Raw genomic sequence first — 18,305 nt, forward strand, 5'->3', positions numbered from 1 at the left:
TAAGTGCTCCAGTTCATATTGTGATTTCTGCAAAATAAAATAAAAACACATCAAGTCATGATCTTGGAAAGATAAACAATACTTTTCTTACAAATTTTGATTTTCTTTAATGCTTGGCTTATCCAAAAACAAATTTAAACAAGTAAAAGCGTGCTAAGTTCGGCCGGGCCAAATCTTATATACCCTCCACCATGGATCGCATTTGTCGAGTTCTTTTCCCGGCATCTCTTCTTAGGCAAAAAAGGATATAAGAAAAGAGTTGCTCTGCTATTAAAACGATATCAAGATATGGTCCGGTTTGGACCACAATTAAATTATATGTTGGAGACCTGTGTAAAATTTCAGCCAATTCGTATAAGAATTGCGCCCATTGGGGCTCACGAAGTAAAATAGAGAGAACGATTTATATGGGATCTGTATCGGGCTATAGACCGATTCAGACCATAATAAACACGTTTGTTGATGGTCATGAGAGGATCCATCGTACAAAATTTCAGGCATAGCGGATAATAATTGCGACCTCTAGGGGTCAAGAAGTCAAGATCCCAGATCGGTTTATATGGCAGCTGTATTAGGTAATGAACCGATTTGAACCTTATTTGACACAGTTGTTGAAAGTAAAAATAAAATACGTCATGCAAAATTTCAGCCAAATCGGATAGGAATTGCGCCCTCTAGAAGCTCAAGAAATCAAATCCCCAGATCTGTTTATATGACAGCTATATCAGGTTATGAACCGATTTGAACCATACTTAGCACAGTTGTTGGATATCATAACGAAGTATTTCGTGCAAAAATTCATTCAAATCGGATAAGAATTGTGCCCTCTAGAGGCTCAAGAAGTCAAGACCCAAGATCGGTTTATATGGTAGCTATATCAGGTTATGGACCGATTTGAACCATACTTGGCACAGTTGTTGGGTATCATAACAAAACACGTCGTGCGAAATTCCATTCCAATCGGATAAGAATTGCGCCCTCTAGAGGGTCAAGAAGTCAAGACCCAAGATCGGTTTATATGGTAGCTATATCAGGTTATGGACCGATTTGAACCATACTTGGCACATTTATTGGATATCGCAACAAAACACATAGTGCAAAATTTCATTTCAATCGGATAAGAATTGCGCACTCTAGAGGCTCAAGAAGTCAAGACCCAAGATCGGTTTATATGGCAGCTATATCAGGTTATGGACCGATTTAGACCATACTTGGCACAGTTGTTGGATATCATAACAAAACACGTCGTGCAAAATTTCATTCTGATCGGATAAGAATTGCGCACGCTAGAGGCTCAAGAAGTCAAAACCCAAGATCGGTTTATATGGCAGCTATATCAGGTTATGGACCGATTTGAACCATACTTGGCAAGGTTGTTGGATATCATAGCAAAACACGTCATGCAAAATTTCATTCCAATCAGATAAGAATTGCGCACTCCAGAGGCTCAAGAAGTCAAGACCCAATATCGGTTTATATGGCAGCTATATCAAAACATGGACCGATATGGCCCATTTACAATACCAACCGACCTACACTAATAAGAAGTATTTGTGCAAAATTTCAAGCGGCTAGCTTTACTTCTTCGGAAGTTAGCGTGCTTTCGACAGACAGACGGACGGACGGACAGACGGACGGACATGGCTAGATCGACATAAAATGTCACGACGATCAAGAATATATATACTTTATGGGGTCTCAGACGAATATTTCGAGTAGTTACAAACAGAATGACGAAATTAGTATACCCCCCATCTTATGGTGGAGGGTATAAAAATATGTCAAGCTTAATACGTAGCCAAGCTAAGCCATGGGTGGTGACATGGGTTACACTCTCGTTTTGAGATTGTTTCGGCAAGATGACTCCAACGAGTTGAAATGAAGTCATCATTAAGATGATTACAGTTTTCCTATACATATGCGCCCCTTGTGCGCATATGAGCGTTGACTTTCGGCGAACAAGGTGTGACGACAAGCCAGTCGAGTTTATCAATGAAACAATCAAATGGAACCATCATTGTCGCTTCGCACTACGTGCTCGGAATTGTGTATTGAAATATAGTGCCAAGATTTTTATTTTTAAAAAGTGGAAGCATGACCAATTATTTTTAAAGAACCCGATCTTCAATATAATAAAAAACAAGCGCTTCGAAGAATAATTACTGAGATCCTTGTGAACAATCTGCTCAAGCTTTGCACATATTGCAATATTTATGTCATTCTGTATATTTTAATTCTCATGAACAAAAACTTATTGCCCATCAATTTCATGGGAATTGTTAAGAACCTTAATTTTTGAATGACTTTTCCTGTTTTCAGCAAGCACGTATAGTTTAAAAAGTTGTCACTTTTAACGAAAATGTTTATTCTTTCAAGACAAATCTCTAAAAAAAAAAATGGGAAACTCCTTCTACTTGTCATTGCAGGACAAACACAGCAGATAATTTGCTCGTCCTCGATGTCTACAAAATTTCTGCAGAAATCGTAATTGACAACCTTTAGAACCGGTTTCTCATTCCCCGGTCACAATTTATCATATCGATATTCTTCTTGTTAACGGAATTTGGTTTTCTGAATAAATGCTCATTGCTTATCCTATCGATAAAACTTAACCTGCAGATGGGTGCCGTTTAGTGGCTCATTGACCCGATAAATTTTTGCAGATGGTAATATACAATCAGCTGTTTTTTATTTGCCGACTGCTGCGTAATATTGGGTGTATTCGCATAGTTTTCCAGTAACAATTTGCCCGTAAAAATTTGCGGGAGAGTAAGAAATTTGCAATCTCACACTACAAAATTCTTCAAGTATTTTTATACACACCACCCAAGCATGGGGGTATATTCATTTTGTCATTCCGTTTGCAACACATCAAAATATCTATTTCCGACCCTATAAAGTATATGTATATTCTTGATCAGCGTAAAAATCTAAGACGATTAGGACATCCTGGCCCAGATCGGTTCAGATTTGGATATAGCTGCCATATAGACCGATCCTCCGATTTATGGTCTTAGGCCCATAAAAGCCACATTTATTATCCGATTTTGCTGAAATATGAAACAGTGAGTTGCGTTAGGCCCTTCGACATCCTTCGTCAATTTGGCTGAGATCGGTCCAGATTTGGATATAGCTGCCATATGGACCGATCTCTCGGTTTTAGGTTTTGGGGCCATAAAAGCCCCATTTATTGTCCGATTTTTCCGAAATTTGAGACAGTGAGTTGCGTTAGGCTCTTCGACGTCCTTCTTCAATTTGGCCCAGATCGGATCAGATTTGAATATAGCTGCGATATAGAGCGATCTCTCGATTAAAGGTTTTGGACCCATAAAAGGCGCATTTAATTTCCGATATCGCCGAGATTTGGGACAGTGCGTTGTGTTAGGCTTTTCGACATCCGTATTGTATATGGTTCAGATCAGTATGTTTTTAGTTATAGCTTCTAAAAAGACCAATATTTTGTTATACACAATTGAACAATGACTTGTACCGACTAGTATTTGGTCCAAATCGAAACATATTTCGATATTACAGCTGTGGGATATAAGGTATGCAATTTGCACCGGATTTTGATGAAAGGTGGTTTACATATATACCCGAGGTGGTGGGTATACAAAGTTCGGCCCGGCCTAACTTAACGCCTTTTTACTTGTTCGCTTTTACGCTCTCTCTTTTACTAGCAAACGAATGACTTTCAGTAAAAAATTGTGCAAATTTTTGAGTATGCGAACACTCTTTTTGCTGATTGCTGGGTAATATTGCCATATTTTGCAAGTTTCCTTAAAAGTTTAGAAGAAAACCAGAATTGTTAACAGGAGATTTATACCCTTGATAAATTAGTATACCGGTTAGTTATCACGAACTTAGTTTTGTCTACGGGAAACCGGCCTTTGTCTATCAGCATGTTTTTCAGTAAAACAATTATCTATCATGACGGACACGGTGCGTGAGACTTGTGTTCTAGCCAACGATAACAAAGCGATAGACCTCTTAACATTTAGATTGAGCCACACAATCTTGGATCTTATGTCGAAGAATTAAAATGTTGTTCGCTTGAGGCATATCCACGATTTGGTTTCCTGAAATATGTTAGGTATTTCTTAGTCTTGCAGATAGTCCGCTCTATTCAACAAGATGTGCGCTTGTGGTATAGGAGGGGAGTAGAAAGGTACTTCGACAGCAGTAGTCTTAACTATGGTTTCCAGATAAGTCGCCATCATTGTAAAGTCACTTCGGCGGCTCTGAAGGTTCTCCTGATGACAGTAGGATTAGATGTTGTTCTTATCCAGCAATTACTGATTACCGTTTAATGTCTAAGCCGATTACTGGCTAAATGCTGGTACTATATTCGCTTTTCGCGATATTTTTCGCCGATTACTTTTTTTAGATAATAGATTTTAAAGCTAAAAAACTTGCCGATTTCATTCAGTAGGACATTCCCTTACTACTTATGGCAAACTTATAATAAAATTACTATTGTATCGTTGCTATTTTCGTAATGTTTCAAAAAAGTAATCGCGAATAAAGGGTTTTCAACAGTGAAAAACGAACATAGCACCAACCATTAGGTGTATGTGGCATGGGACGGATTAATATCCACACCCGATTTTCAACTTAACCTATTCTGGAATTATGGGTTAATGGAGAAATGGTTCGGGCACTAAGACGTCTTGGATTCTAAGACATTCTTGGAAAGGAAAAGGAAAATAAACATGCAGAAGATACTAAAAGTTAACTTTGAGTCAGAGAATATTAGTGGAAGAATATGTGACTGGGATGTCCTGGATGACCAGAAGTGATCCCTCGGCTAAGCGGAAGAAAGGCGGACGGCTATGTCTTGTACGAACTGAAGAATGGAACTGCGAAGAACATTGATGTGATGGTCAACCGTATCACAAACGCTGTTACATCCATAGGGTCAAGAAAATACAAGGCAAGCTGAAAAAGGCTCAGAACAAATTCTGGATAAAATTCTGCAGCTCTATGCAGGTCCACAAAAAACACACCTTAATGACTTAGTTGGCCACAAAGACGGCTATAATGCTGTCAATCTATAATGGAATAATTTCTCGACGTTGAAAGCACCTTCAATAATGTAAAACTAAATAAGCATGAAAGTGCTGGAAACACCAGCTATCAATACTACCGTAAGAAATTTTAATTTACTTACTAAAAGATGCATTATGTTGGGAAGAGGGAATCCTTAAGGAGGTGTTTTGGAATATAGCCATTTATAACCGGCAACAACAACATTTTCAGTTCAGTCAGATAAAAGTGTTGCCTCGTCATTGCCAATGAGGTAAAGGACAATTTGGTGTTAATATTGAATCTAAAAGTTTGCTGATATCAGCAAACATAAAAAATTTTCTCATTGTTGCAGAAAAACGTTCCAAATTTTCTAACTTTTCGAAGATTATTAAAGTATTTGTTAATCTACGTTTTTGGCATATTATACGTAAATTTTTTGTTTAAAAACAATAATGTAAGAATAAGAATTGCGCCCACTAGAAGCTCAGGAAGTCTAATCGGGGAAACGGTTTATATGGCAGATATATCAGGTGATGAACCGATTTGCCCTCTAGAGGCTCAAAAAGTCAAGAACCAAGATCGGTTTATATGTCAGATATATCAAAACATGAACCGATTTGGCCCATTTACAATCCCAATGACCTACACTAATTTGTGCTTTATTTCAAGTGCCTAGCTTTACTCCTTCGAGAGTTACGGTGCTTTCGACAGACAGACGGGCGGACATGGCTAGATCAACTTAAAATGACGATCTAGATCTAGACGAATATTTCGAGGTGTAACAAATTTTATAAGAAAATTTCACAAAAGTTTAATAAATTTAACATATGTTACTTTTATGGCTCCTCTGGTGAAGTCCAGAGGAATGCCGTCAATAAACTTGGTTAACCCGAAGCCTTTCGGGTCGACTAAGTGTGAGTTAAGGGAGTGGGCGACGAATGCGCATGCAACATTGTGGAACAGCGAAACGGTCGGTAGGACAGAGAAAATCTCATGGAAGGAACCAGATCGTGAGAAGTCGAGGATATTACTGAAAGGGAGCAAGAAGGAGGTCAGTATAGCTTTTGGTATCATAACAGAACACATAGGACTATGAGCTCACTTATGTGAAATCGGAGCTGTATTTGTAGGGCATGCGGAAAAGATGATGAGACGTTGGAGCATTTCCTTTGTCATTGCTCGGCTTTCGCGTCTAACAAATATTGGCACTTAGTTGTAGACACAATACCAGACATGAAACAACTTAGGGGAGTGGTATTGAAAACAATTAAGGATTTTGTAAGTAGCACGGAATTCGTAACTTGAAATTTTCTTTTTAGAGTTTACTTTATAGTTTTTAGAGCGCACAACAAGCCGATAACTGGCTTAGGTGTATATTCATAGTGGCATGGGCCGGATTAATATCTGCACTCTCTTTTCAACCTAACCTAACCTAACGTACTTTTATGGCTCAAGAATGATTGGTTTTGATATTTAGATAAGCTTCCATTGATATGTATTTCAGATGTCATCATATGTTCATATCTTTTTTTTTGTCTTTAGCTCATGAGAGCCAAAATTGCTAGTGAGCGTATTTGAAACTTCGCTTCTTATAATTGACGCCAATACACCCATAGTGAAAACTCATTACAAAACAAACTGCTTACGCCTTCTTTCGCATTGGCACTCACCTCATTAGTCGTTTTTCTGCTTCTTATTGGAACGCAAATCAGCAGAAAAGAGACCCAAATGTGAACAATCTTAAAAAGCCTTAACAATTTATTTGACGTTCTAGTGGGATCGGACTACAACACTGAAGTAGGAAAATATTCATCTGCTGAGCAAGTGACTTAACGTTATTTAGCGAACCATTTTCTATACCAGATATAACTTCATTCGCACTTGATTCAATATATACTGTCGTAAAGAGGTTACTTCCGGAGACGAGCCATCTTTGTCTGACTGTTTTTCCAGGATTCGAATCCAGGCGTTCAGCGTCATAGGTGGACATTGTAATCTCTGCGCTACAGTGGCCTCCCTTTAACTACATAATTGAATTTAATAATAGACTTAATTGGGAGCGCTTGTTGAAATCTACTAAGTTCGACCATGGAATCATACATTCTGTCCTGGCCACCTAATTAAGGAGGTAGTGCGTGAGTAACTAGACATAGATTTGTTTTCTTATATTGGTCCACTACATTCGAAGTTTATTCAAATGTGATCCGCGGGGTTTTTGATCAGCAACCCCCACACCTCCTCACAGTATTTCGTTACCCCTTAATGTTATGAAAAATAATGCTATCTTTTGTTCAACCCCCTTTCTTTTTTTCTTTTTTGTAACTATTCGGGAGTTCAATGCATGTTATTACATTTCTAAACTCAAATAGAAATCTTCTTCTGCCACTACCAACGATGACAAAGGAAATAGAAAACAACGTTTTAAACGGCCAAATATTGTCTACGAATATCAAATAAAGCGGTCAACTCAAACCAAATTAGAAGTTGGTTGTCGCTGGCACGCCAAATACATAGGAATCCATTCATGGTTATACAACAACGAGGGTATCTATTCGGAGAGCATATGTAGTAGCCCCACCCTTTGGTTGTATGACGTCGAGACCTTAATTTGATTTTACTAGACTCAGCCACAAACGCTGTAGATGGGGAGACCAAAGTGAAAAACAATGAAAAATGGCCAAATGTTAGACGAAATGGCTTATAGACACCATAAGAATGAACAAACGAATGAATGAGCGACACTATGACAGTCGAATGACTTGCCTTTCCGACATGCAAACATTGTTGGTAATTAGAAAATTATATGGAGTGGTCGTGGAGGTTGTTCATGATGTTGGGTTATTAGCCTCCACCGGTACAAACAAACATAGAACGCGTATTTACAATTGCTTTGGGCGTTTTTTTTTATAGCAAACATTGCTTAAACATACATGTAATGAGCAAATTATTTGGTAAGGTTTTGAGTTGCCTAAAATGTCCCCGTTAATGGTTGACCCATTTCCATTCAATGGGATCAATTCAATCTTGGATTAATTTAAATGGACATATCGATTTTCTAATCTTATTGGTGGTAATTGGAGCAATGGGTCATTAGAAAGATTATCATAGTGGTGTTGTGTCTTGGCATGGTTACAAATCGACAGCAATACATTATTCAAAGCGACGTTATTTTCTGTCAAAATTAAGTTTGGAGAAAATCTTTTATATATAAATATATAAATAGACATTAGCGGTTGACCGATATTTTTCTTCCTTTCTGTGAAAATATAGAATGACCTCCAATATAACATAAAAAAATTCATCAAGTAAGGGAGTGCTGAATCTTATATACCCTACACCATGGTTCGCATTTGTCGAGTTCTTTGCGCGGTATTTCCTTTTAAGGCAAACAAAGAATAATGGATAAGAATTGTTATGCTATTGGAGATATGTCAAGTTATAGTCCGATTCGTACCATAAGTGAATTGAATGTTGAAGACCATAATAGAAGTCATTGGGTTCAGTCCATTCGGTTAAGAATTGCGCCTTGTAGAGTCTCAAGAATCATATTCGGGAGATCGGTTTATGTGGGATCTGTATGAGGCTATAGATCGATTAGGACCAAATTGGACACGCATGTTGAAACTCATGGGAAAAGTCGTTGTACAAAATTACAGCCAAATCGGATAAGAATTGCGCCCTCTATTGGCTCAAGAAGTCTAGATCCAAGATCGGTATATATGGCAGCTATATTAGATTATGAACCGATTTGAACCATACTTAGCACGGTTATTGAAAGTGATATCAAAACACCACGTGTAAAATTTCAGACAAAACGTATAAGAATTGCGTCCTCTATTGGCTCAAGAAGTCCAGATCCAAGATCGGTATAAATGGCAGCTATATCAGGTTATGAACCGATTTCAACTATACTTAGCACAGTTATTGTAAGTCAAAATAAAACATTACATGTAAAGTTTCAGACAAATCGGATGAGAATTGCGTCCTCTAGCAGCTCAAGAAGTCGAGACCCAAGATCGGTTTATATGGCAGCTATATCAGGTTATGAACCGATTTAAACCATTTGGCACTGTTATTGAAAGTGATACGAAAACACCACGTGCAAAATTTCAGCCACATCGGATAAGAATTGCTCCCTCTAGATGCTCAGGAAGTCAAGACCCAAGATCGGTTTATATATCAGGTTATAAACCGATTTGAACTTTGTGTTATGTTAAACTCTTAAGAATGTTAAAATTTTAATCTTTCGATAATCAGTACCTAAATAGAATCTTAGTTATTTAAAATACTAAGGTAAAGCGCTTAAGTCGGACAATTATCCTGTCCACGAGGACTCTCGTCCCTTACAGGGTCATTTTACACTGATCCCTTTAGAAACCTAAGAATATGAAGAAGACTAATCAGAAAAAGGCTTGGCAAGGTTATTTAGATTATCGAAGCATTGAAGACATTGACGACAATGACAACAGGATTACGACTGCAGTAGTGTGGCCTTCCGAAGATAATTTTCCTCTTCGATAAAGGCAATCACCGCAAGAAAATATTGGGAAAGATGTCCGTAGACTTTATAACAGGGCACGTCATAAAAAAGCGGAAGTATTGGGTTGCCCAAAAAGTAATTGCGGATTTTTCATATAGTCGGCGTTGATAAATTTGTTCACAGCTTGTGACTCTGTAATTGCATTCTTTCTTCTGTCAGTTATCAGCTGTTACTTTTAGCTTGCTTTAGAAAAAAAGTATATTTGATTAAAGTTCATTCTAAGTTTTATTAAAAATGCATTTACTTTCTTTTAAAAAATCCGCAATTACTTTTTGGGCAACCCAATATATTGGGATGTGTATTACATACTGCTCAAGTTATGCAATTTTTTCTGATGGTCTCGCCGGAATTCGAACCCAGGCGTTCAGCGTCATGGGAGGACATGCTAACCTCTGCGCTACGGTGGCCTCCACTCAAGGTATACAATAAGATTATCAGAGCGGCAAAACGTGCATCGTGGAAGTTTTTCTGTGAACAGGTCGATGGAGTTAATGACGCCGCCAAGATGAAAAATTTTTCTCAAAAACCCATCTCCAATCTGAAACGTTAGTAGACGACATGGTGTGGAGCAGAGACAACGGAGGACTTGCTGAGAATCTTGATGCAAACACATTTTCCACAGGATACGACGGGCCTCACGGAGGCACCGGGAGTCTTAAGAAAATTTCAACCATTTAAGTCACCCGAACCTGATTGAATATTTCCGGTGTTACTACAGAAGGGGGCCAACTATCTGGCGCCCCATCTAGCCACTATTTTCACAGCGTGCTTAGGGCGTCCATATACTCCGAAAGGCTGGCAAGAGACAAGGGTGGTATTTATACCCAGACCCACACCAAGTTATTACACCAAAGGCCTACAGATCTATTAGCCTTATGTCCTTACGTATTGTGGATACCTGATAAGGAGTAGGACATCCAGCGAACTGCACAAATACAAACATCATGCTTATGCCAAGAGAAGGTCGGTGGAGACTGCCCTGCACGAGAATGTGCATAAAATAGGGGAATGCTACGATGCCAAGACGTACACATTCGCGATATGGATTGACAACGCGGGGGCGTTTAACAATGTGCAGACCAACACATTGATCGAATCCCTAGGCCAGTACCGGGCGGACATGGTCTTTAGGAACTGGATAGACCAGATGCTGAGGAATAGGTGGATATGTTGGGGGTGCTATGAAATAAACGTAATACCTTACATGCGTGGCACAGAGTGAGCCACAGGGAAGAATTTTATCGCTGACTTACGAGGGATTTGAACCCGCAGACTCGGACGATGTTACAATACTTCTAAGGGTTAAGAATCCGAACTAGCTATGCGTCTTGAAGATGGCATACGACTGGGCTAGACCTAGAGGTCTCAATGTTATACTTGTTCACGATGAAGATGGAGGTGGGCTAATTTGACGCACCACCTTTCCTCAATAGAACGATTTCGATATCTGCGAAAGTCAAGTACTTAGGAGTGTTCGGAGTTGGAAGTGTTACATTCAGGAGCATACCGAGTGGCTCACAGATTCTGGGCACTATGTAGAAGCCAGGATAGTACTCTGGCTCTACAGGAGCATGTCAGACTGCGATTGAAAAAAGTGCAGTGTAAGGATAATACAACAGGTTCAGAGAACATGTTGGCTTGGCATAAGCGGAGCGATGAGGAACACGCCCACTAGGGCGTGGAGACTATTCTACATATCCGACCCATTAACATAAAGATTAAGTGTGGGCCAGCCTCTGCGGCTATGTGACTTAAGGCGATGGGAGAAATGGATTGAGGAGGTACTCCTCATAGAGGCGACGATAGGAAACCAGGAAGGAAGGGAGGAGGTTTCCGACCAGATACCTGAGATGACACTTGAGGTCTAGTGCGCGGCACCGCTCCCAGTCTTGGACTGACGGAACTCTGGTATTGCTATCTGGAAGTTCATGCATAAAACCTAGAGGACAGAATGCCCCTGGAGTCTACATTGAGAACCAAGGGGCTGACATCTGTTTTCGACTGCATGACTATAATACGGTCCTGCAGACGGAGATCCGGGCGATCATGGAATGCGTGAGGTGGTGTGGTGTAAACACAAGGACTTAGAGTGTGAACATTTTTACGGACAGTAAACTGGCCACGAACAGTCTTGGAGTGGAAGAAAGAGATTATAGCCCTTCTCTGAGGATGGCAGAATCCGCATCGTTTGGGTGTCGGGTTATTGCGTAGTAACGGAGAATGAAAAAGCAGACTAATTGGCAGTGAAGGCCATAGAACTGCCGTTCATAAACTTGGTCAGCCCGAAGCCTTTCGGGTCGACGCAGTCCGAGTTGAGAGCGTGGGCGACGAATGCACATGTAACCCTGTGAAACTGGGAAACGTTCGGTAGGATGGCGAAAATCCTATGGGGAAATCGAGATTGTGAGAAGACGAGGCTATTACTGAAAGAAAGAATGCAGGTGGTCAGTAAAGCTTTCGGTATCATAACACTTATGCAAAATCGGTGCGGTAAGTGATAGCATAAGTAGGGCATGTGAAGAAGATGATGAAACGTTGGAGCATTTCCTATGCCATAGCTCGGCTTTCGCGGGGACACAATACCAGACCTGAATCAACTTAGGGCGTGGTATGGTAAACAATTAGGGATTTTGTAGATTTCTATTTCGAGATTACTTTTTAGTATTTAGAGCGCACAACACGATTACGATTACTGGCTTAGGTGTATGTCCATAGTGACATGGGTGGATTAATATTTGTATTTGTATTTTATTATGATAGAACCCATACAAAAGACAGTGTCTTATATAAAGCATGGGTTAGTAAATTGATAAATACAATGAGTTCCACAAGTTTTTATTTAAATAGAACAATAATTGGTACAAAATATTTAACAATTTAAGCAAAGTTACTGATACAATATTTAAGTTAAAAAAAGGTTTAAACAAAATAAAAAAAGAAGAAAAAGAAACTTAAAAAAAAATTTAACAATTTAATCAAAGTTACTAATAAAATAAATTAAAAAATAGTTATAAAAAAAAAAACAAAACAATTAATTAATTAAAATGATTATAAATCAAAGATTTGAACTGTCGTTCATTACTTATAATTTGAATACTATTGGGAAGATTATTCCAGAGACGTATAGCATTAACAAAGAACTGTTGTTCAGATACACGATATTGATGACGTATATGTATTACTTGTTTACCTCTTGCAGAGTTGGCAAAACGCAATACAGAAGCCAGATATGACAGTTCATTGGTATAAATTATCTTGTGGATCATTTGCAACAAGCGTATCTTAAGGAACGAGTTAAAAGAGACACCATATACTTGTCTGGCAAATTCAGATACCCAGTCTCTTCTACGCAAATCAAAAATGTATCTAACGATATCGTTAAAGGCCACGTGCAATTTATTCCTATGAGTAACATCACAACCGTAAAAAACCTCGCAAGAGTATAATAGTTTCGGCAGAATAAATGTCCTAGCCAAACGCATTGTTATTGACAAAGGGGTATACTGTCGACTCATATATGAGTTTCGTAAAACGCCGTAGGTCCTGCCCACTGTCATACTGACATGATTCTTTCATGAAAGTCTATCATCAAACTCCAAACCAAGGTTTCTTGCAGATGAAACAATCTCAATTGGGGCTCCAGCAATTGCCACATCAAGATTGGGCGGCATTGTCACCCGATTCCTACCAATTACAAGGCACTTTGACTTTGTTGGATTTAAAAGTAGTCCGTTGGCGTTTGCCCATGTGTTTATCCTATCCAAGTCATTATTTAGTCGAAGTACGCCATCGATCAGCCTCTCCGGCGAGGAGCTCATATACAGCTGTACGTCGTCGGCATACATATGAATACCACAGTTGCGCAACTGTCCAGGAAGGTCATTGCTATATAAGGAAAAAAGGAGTGGGCCCAATACAGACCCCTGTGGAACACCTCTTGAGACTGGAAGATAACTAGAACAGCGGCTATCAACACATACCGATTGGCTTCTATTCGTAAGATAGGAATATATAAGATTCGTTGTACTTTCAGAAAATTTAAATAAATGTTTCAGTTTAAGGCAAAGTATATTGGGATCAACGGAATCAAATGCTTTCGAATGATCTAAAAGAACAAGAAAGGCAACTTTATCGCTGTCAATATCACTCCTTACATCTTCTACTACTTTCAAAAGTGCAGTAGCTCAACTGTGCTTTTGCCGGAAACCAGATTGAAAATCTGTTAGCAGCGAATTATTCGCAATATATTCAGATATTTTCCGGCTGATTAGAGTCTCAAATATCTTAGAGACGTATGGAAGTATTGCTATTGGCCTAAATTCCTGGTTATTCTTTGGTATTGGGACTATCCTTGCCCGTTTCCAAGACTGTGGATAGCAACTCCTTAAAATAATATTGTTAAAAAGATGACACATATACGGAAGAATAAAGGGTAGAATTATCCTAAAAAATCTTGGGTCAATACCATCAGAACCAATGGCATTAGACTTAATCGATTCTACAGCGCTAACGATATCGCTTTGTTCAAAACGCTCAAGATCAAAACGTAGGTCTGGTGAGGTGTTGTTACTACTATGGTTTACGTTACTAAATTCACTGTCGTATTAATGTACGTTTGGCTCAGGAAAAGATATGTTCAAGAAACTCCTATTAATCTCATCTAAATCAACATGTCCATCAATTGATGCATTATCACTTTCTATTCCAATTGACTTAATATGTCTCCAAGTATCTTGGAGACATATTAAATTTCATGAGGTTCAATGTCTCATGAAATTTACGACTAAAATAAGCTATTTTCTTCGTCTTTATACAAGAAGTGTCTCTTTTCAACCTAACCTAACATATTCAAACGTTCGAAGGATGAAGCTCCTTAGGTCCCTTTAGTTTGTAAAACTTCCTTATTATACAATCTAGTTCAACACAATACATGGTTATAAGTTTCGGTCAAATATAATTGTTGCGTTTTATTTACTATCCCTTTTTTATTTATTTTATTTTTTTTTATATTTTGTCAAAATAAATTGTGTTTTTTATTTATTTCAGACTGATGAACTCTTTTCCATAAAAAATCCCTCTTAAACGGAGACACATATGTAAAGGTAAGTAATTCCTTGAATATCGCATCAGACAATTTTGGATTCGTAAACCCCTTTACTTAGTCATTCGGCTCAAAAAAAAACGCTCTAAGTTCTTGAGTCACGATTCGCAAAATTGGGAGTGCACGATTTGTAATTTTCACAAAATATACACAGGCAACAGCATCAGTTCAAAAATTCTTAGTCCGTACTGCAACATTTGTAACAACAGAAACACCTTGCAAATTATTTCCAAGGCATCTTAATGGGATCGAGTGTGTCGGGTGTTACAAAAAAATCACCTAAAAACATTACCTACCGTTCCATTGTTTCTCTGGCCCCCTTGCATATGGCAAAACAAAAGATTCGCAACTGTTTGCCCCATTCAAATGCCATTTCAACAACAGTAGCAAGTCATTGCTGCTGTTGGCAAGGGGTAATTTTTAAATATTCATAACGGAAAGTTGTTCTTGACTATTTTTTGCACAATGCACATTCAAACGAAAAAAGAGCAGAAAATCTCAAATTGCTGTTGAGAAATTGTTGAAGGCAAAATTAGCGCAAATGCAAGTCAACTGCAGCTGGATGTAATTGCTATACGTCAAACGCTTAATTGTTGCCGTGAACGAATGGAGTAATTTATGGCATTTTTCCATTTACCGGGTGTTCTTTCTCCGTTTTTTTTTTATCGAAATGTGCTCAAGCAATGTAAAGCAACTATTCTGAGGAATATAAGTACACAATGTTTCACACCGAATCTGAGGATTTGAGGCGAATTTTCCTAGTTTTCTATACAAATTATGAATTCTCATTCTGGGGGTAGTTTGGGCTGCTAATGCGTAGTGCTCAACGTTTGCCAAAAGTCGTTTTATTTTTATAATACATTTTAACAAAATTTCATTTAAGTATTTCGGACAAGTGTTTTTTTTTAAAGAAACGTAAACATTTTACTTTCTAAAAAAAATAGTAAAAATTCAGTTTTCCTGATAATTTTCAATATTTTGATTTTTTAAATAAGTTTTTCGTATTTACTTCAATGTTTGTCCCATTTGACTGAAATAACCCAAATAAATGCGAGGCTTTCTAGAGTATTGAGGCTGATCGGAGGCTAAGATTGCAGACCTGTAAATGGCGTTACAATAGATGGAGGTGGACTACCTGGCGCCCAATCTGGTCGCTATATTCACAGCATGCCTAGGAATTGCATATACTCCGATACCCTAGCAGAAGACAATGATGGTGATTATTCCTAAACCCGGCAAGGCACGCTATGCGACACCGAAGGCCTATAGACATATAAGTCTTACATCTTTCTACTCATAATACTCATAATAATTAATAGGAGACTTAGCGAATTGCTGAGATACAAGAAGCATACCTACAGTGGTGGCCATATACATAACCGGGCACACTATGTTTAATTTCGGATAATCTACTTTTCTTCTTATCGCGAAGCCAGAAAAATCAGTCTAATAATGAATTTATGACTATCAACATCGACCAGTGGATCTTCGAAATCGGTGAACGAAAAACAAGCGAACTTCTACATGGCTATGTTGAGGACTTTGACAACCTCATGCATGACAATAAAAACTAATTTTTCGACATGGCTACCACTGTATGTCAAGGGATGGTCGTCTAATCCTCTAATCAACCATCCTACGATGCCAAGATATACATATTGGCGGTATGCATTGACATCGAGGGGTCCGAATTAGCTATACAATAGCTATGCAAAAATAGCGAAAGGGTTTTGGAATTGACATACGACTGGGTTAGACCTAGGGGTTTCAATGTTAAGCCAGAGAAAACTTAAATCTGTTTGTCTACGAGGAAGACAAAGTTGGATCAATTTGACGCACCACGTTTCCTCAGCAGAACGATTTCCATATCTGACAAGGTCAAACTCTTAGGAGTGACCTTGAACATGAAACTGAACTGGAAGTGTCACATTCGGGAGCGTACCTAAAACGCTCACGGATGTTGGGCACTACGGAGACGGGCCCTAGGCTCGAAATGGGGCATGGCTCTACAGGAGCGTGATTAGACTCATAATCACTTACGCCTCAGTAGTTTGGTGGACTGCGAGGGAGAAAATGTGCAACGGAAGAAAAATACAACAAGTTCAGAGAACATGTTGTCTTGGCATAGGCGGATCGATGAGGACCACACCCACTAGGGCACTGGAGACTATTTTAGACATTAGACCCATAGCCACACAAATTAAGTGTGAGACAACCACTACGGCTATGAGACTTAGAAGATGAGAGAATGGGTGCAGGGTCATTGCGGAGAAAGGGGATATAAAAGAGCATACGATTTGGCAATGAAGGCCAGGGGACTGCCGTCAATAAACTGGGTTATTCCGAAACCTTTCGGGTTGACGCAGTCTGAGTTAAGATCGTGTGAGACTACGAACAAAGAAAAGACTGGTAGGTCGACGAAATTTTTATGGGGGCATCCGGGTCGTGAGAAGACGAAGCTGATGCAAATGCAAATGTCCATGAACATTTCACTAAGGAACAGGGACAAACTTCTCATATACCAATGAGTGCAGTCCGATTCAAGATTCAAGACGAAGCTGATGCTGAATGGAAATAAACATGTGATTAGTATGGATATCGGTGTCATTACGGGAAACATAGGACTAAGAGAGCACTTATGCAGAATAGGGGCGACAAGTGATAGCATATGTGGACCATGTGGGAAAAATGTGGAGATATTAAAGCATATCTTATGGTATTGCTCGCCTTTCGTGCCTAATAGACTCCGACACATAGGTGGGGATACAATACCAAATTGGAATCAAGTTGGGGTGTGGAATGGAGAACAATTAGTGAGTTTAGCTCACTAAGAAATATTTTTACCCGAATCCGTCGAAATTTGAAAATAACTAGGAGATGAGGGTATACAAACTTCGTCATTCCGTTCATAAAACCTCGAATTTTAAGCATATTCTTAATCGCCATGACATTTTAAGTACATTTAACCATGCTCACGTGGACGGTCCGTCTGTCTGTTAATCGAAATTACCTAATGAGTAAAGCTAGCCACTAGAAATGTTGCACAAATACTTCTTATTTATGTAGATTTATTCGGATTGTAAGTTGGCAAAATCGGTGCATATTTCATTATATAGCCCGCAGAGAGCATAATTCTTAGCCAATTTTACTAAATTACATGTTAATTTCTCTCTCTAAATTACAATTGTACAACTCCGAGAATTAGTCAATTAATATAGAGCTCCAGAATTGTTAAAAAAGTCATGCATCAGTTTGGAAATAGATCAAAAACAAGTAAAGGCATGCTCAGCTCGGCCGGGCCGAATCTTATATACCCTCCACCATGGATGGCATTTGTCAAGTTTTTTTGTCCGATATCTCTTTATAGGGAAACAAAAGATAATGGATAGAAATTATAGCTCCATGTTATTGGAGCTATTTCAGATTATCGACCGATTCTAGCCATACTTGGATGTTGGAGACCATAGTAGAAGTCATTGTGCAAAAATTCATCCAAGTTGGATATGAATTGAGCCCTATAGGCTCATGAACATGAACATTCCACTAAGGAACAGGGGCAAACTTCTCACATATCAATGAGTGCAGTCCGATTCAAGTTTTCACCTCAATGATAAGGGGTCTCCTTTTTATGGCCGA

The 18,305-nt window shown here is 38.8% G+C and overlaps 1 protein-coding gene across 4 annotated transcripts in view; it reads left to right on the forward strand.

Annotated features, from left to right (window-relative positions):
* Positions 1-18,305, forward strand: part of LOC106090029 (uncharacterized) — a 176,420-nt gene that overhangs the window by 66,761 nt on the left and 91,354 nt on the right. For all 4 annotated transcript variants that reach the window (XM_013256071.2, XM_013256069.2, XM_013256068.2 and 1 more), the window contains one exon: positions 14,615-14,670. The gene's annotated coding sequence lies outside the window, so the exon portion shown is untranslated. The remainder of the gene's footprint in view (positions 1-14,614; positions 14,671-18,305) is intronic.

Source organism: Stomoxys calcitrans, chromosome 4 (assembly GCF_963082655.1).
Source record: "Stomoxys calcitrans chromosome 4, idStoCalc2.1, whole genome shotgun sequence".
Taxonomy (NCBI): Eukaryota; Metazoa; Arthropoda; class Insecta; order Diptera; family Muscidae; genus Stomoxys; species Stomoxys calcitrans.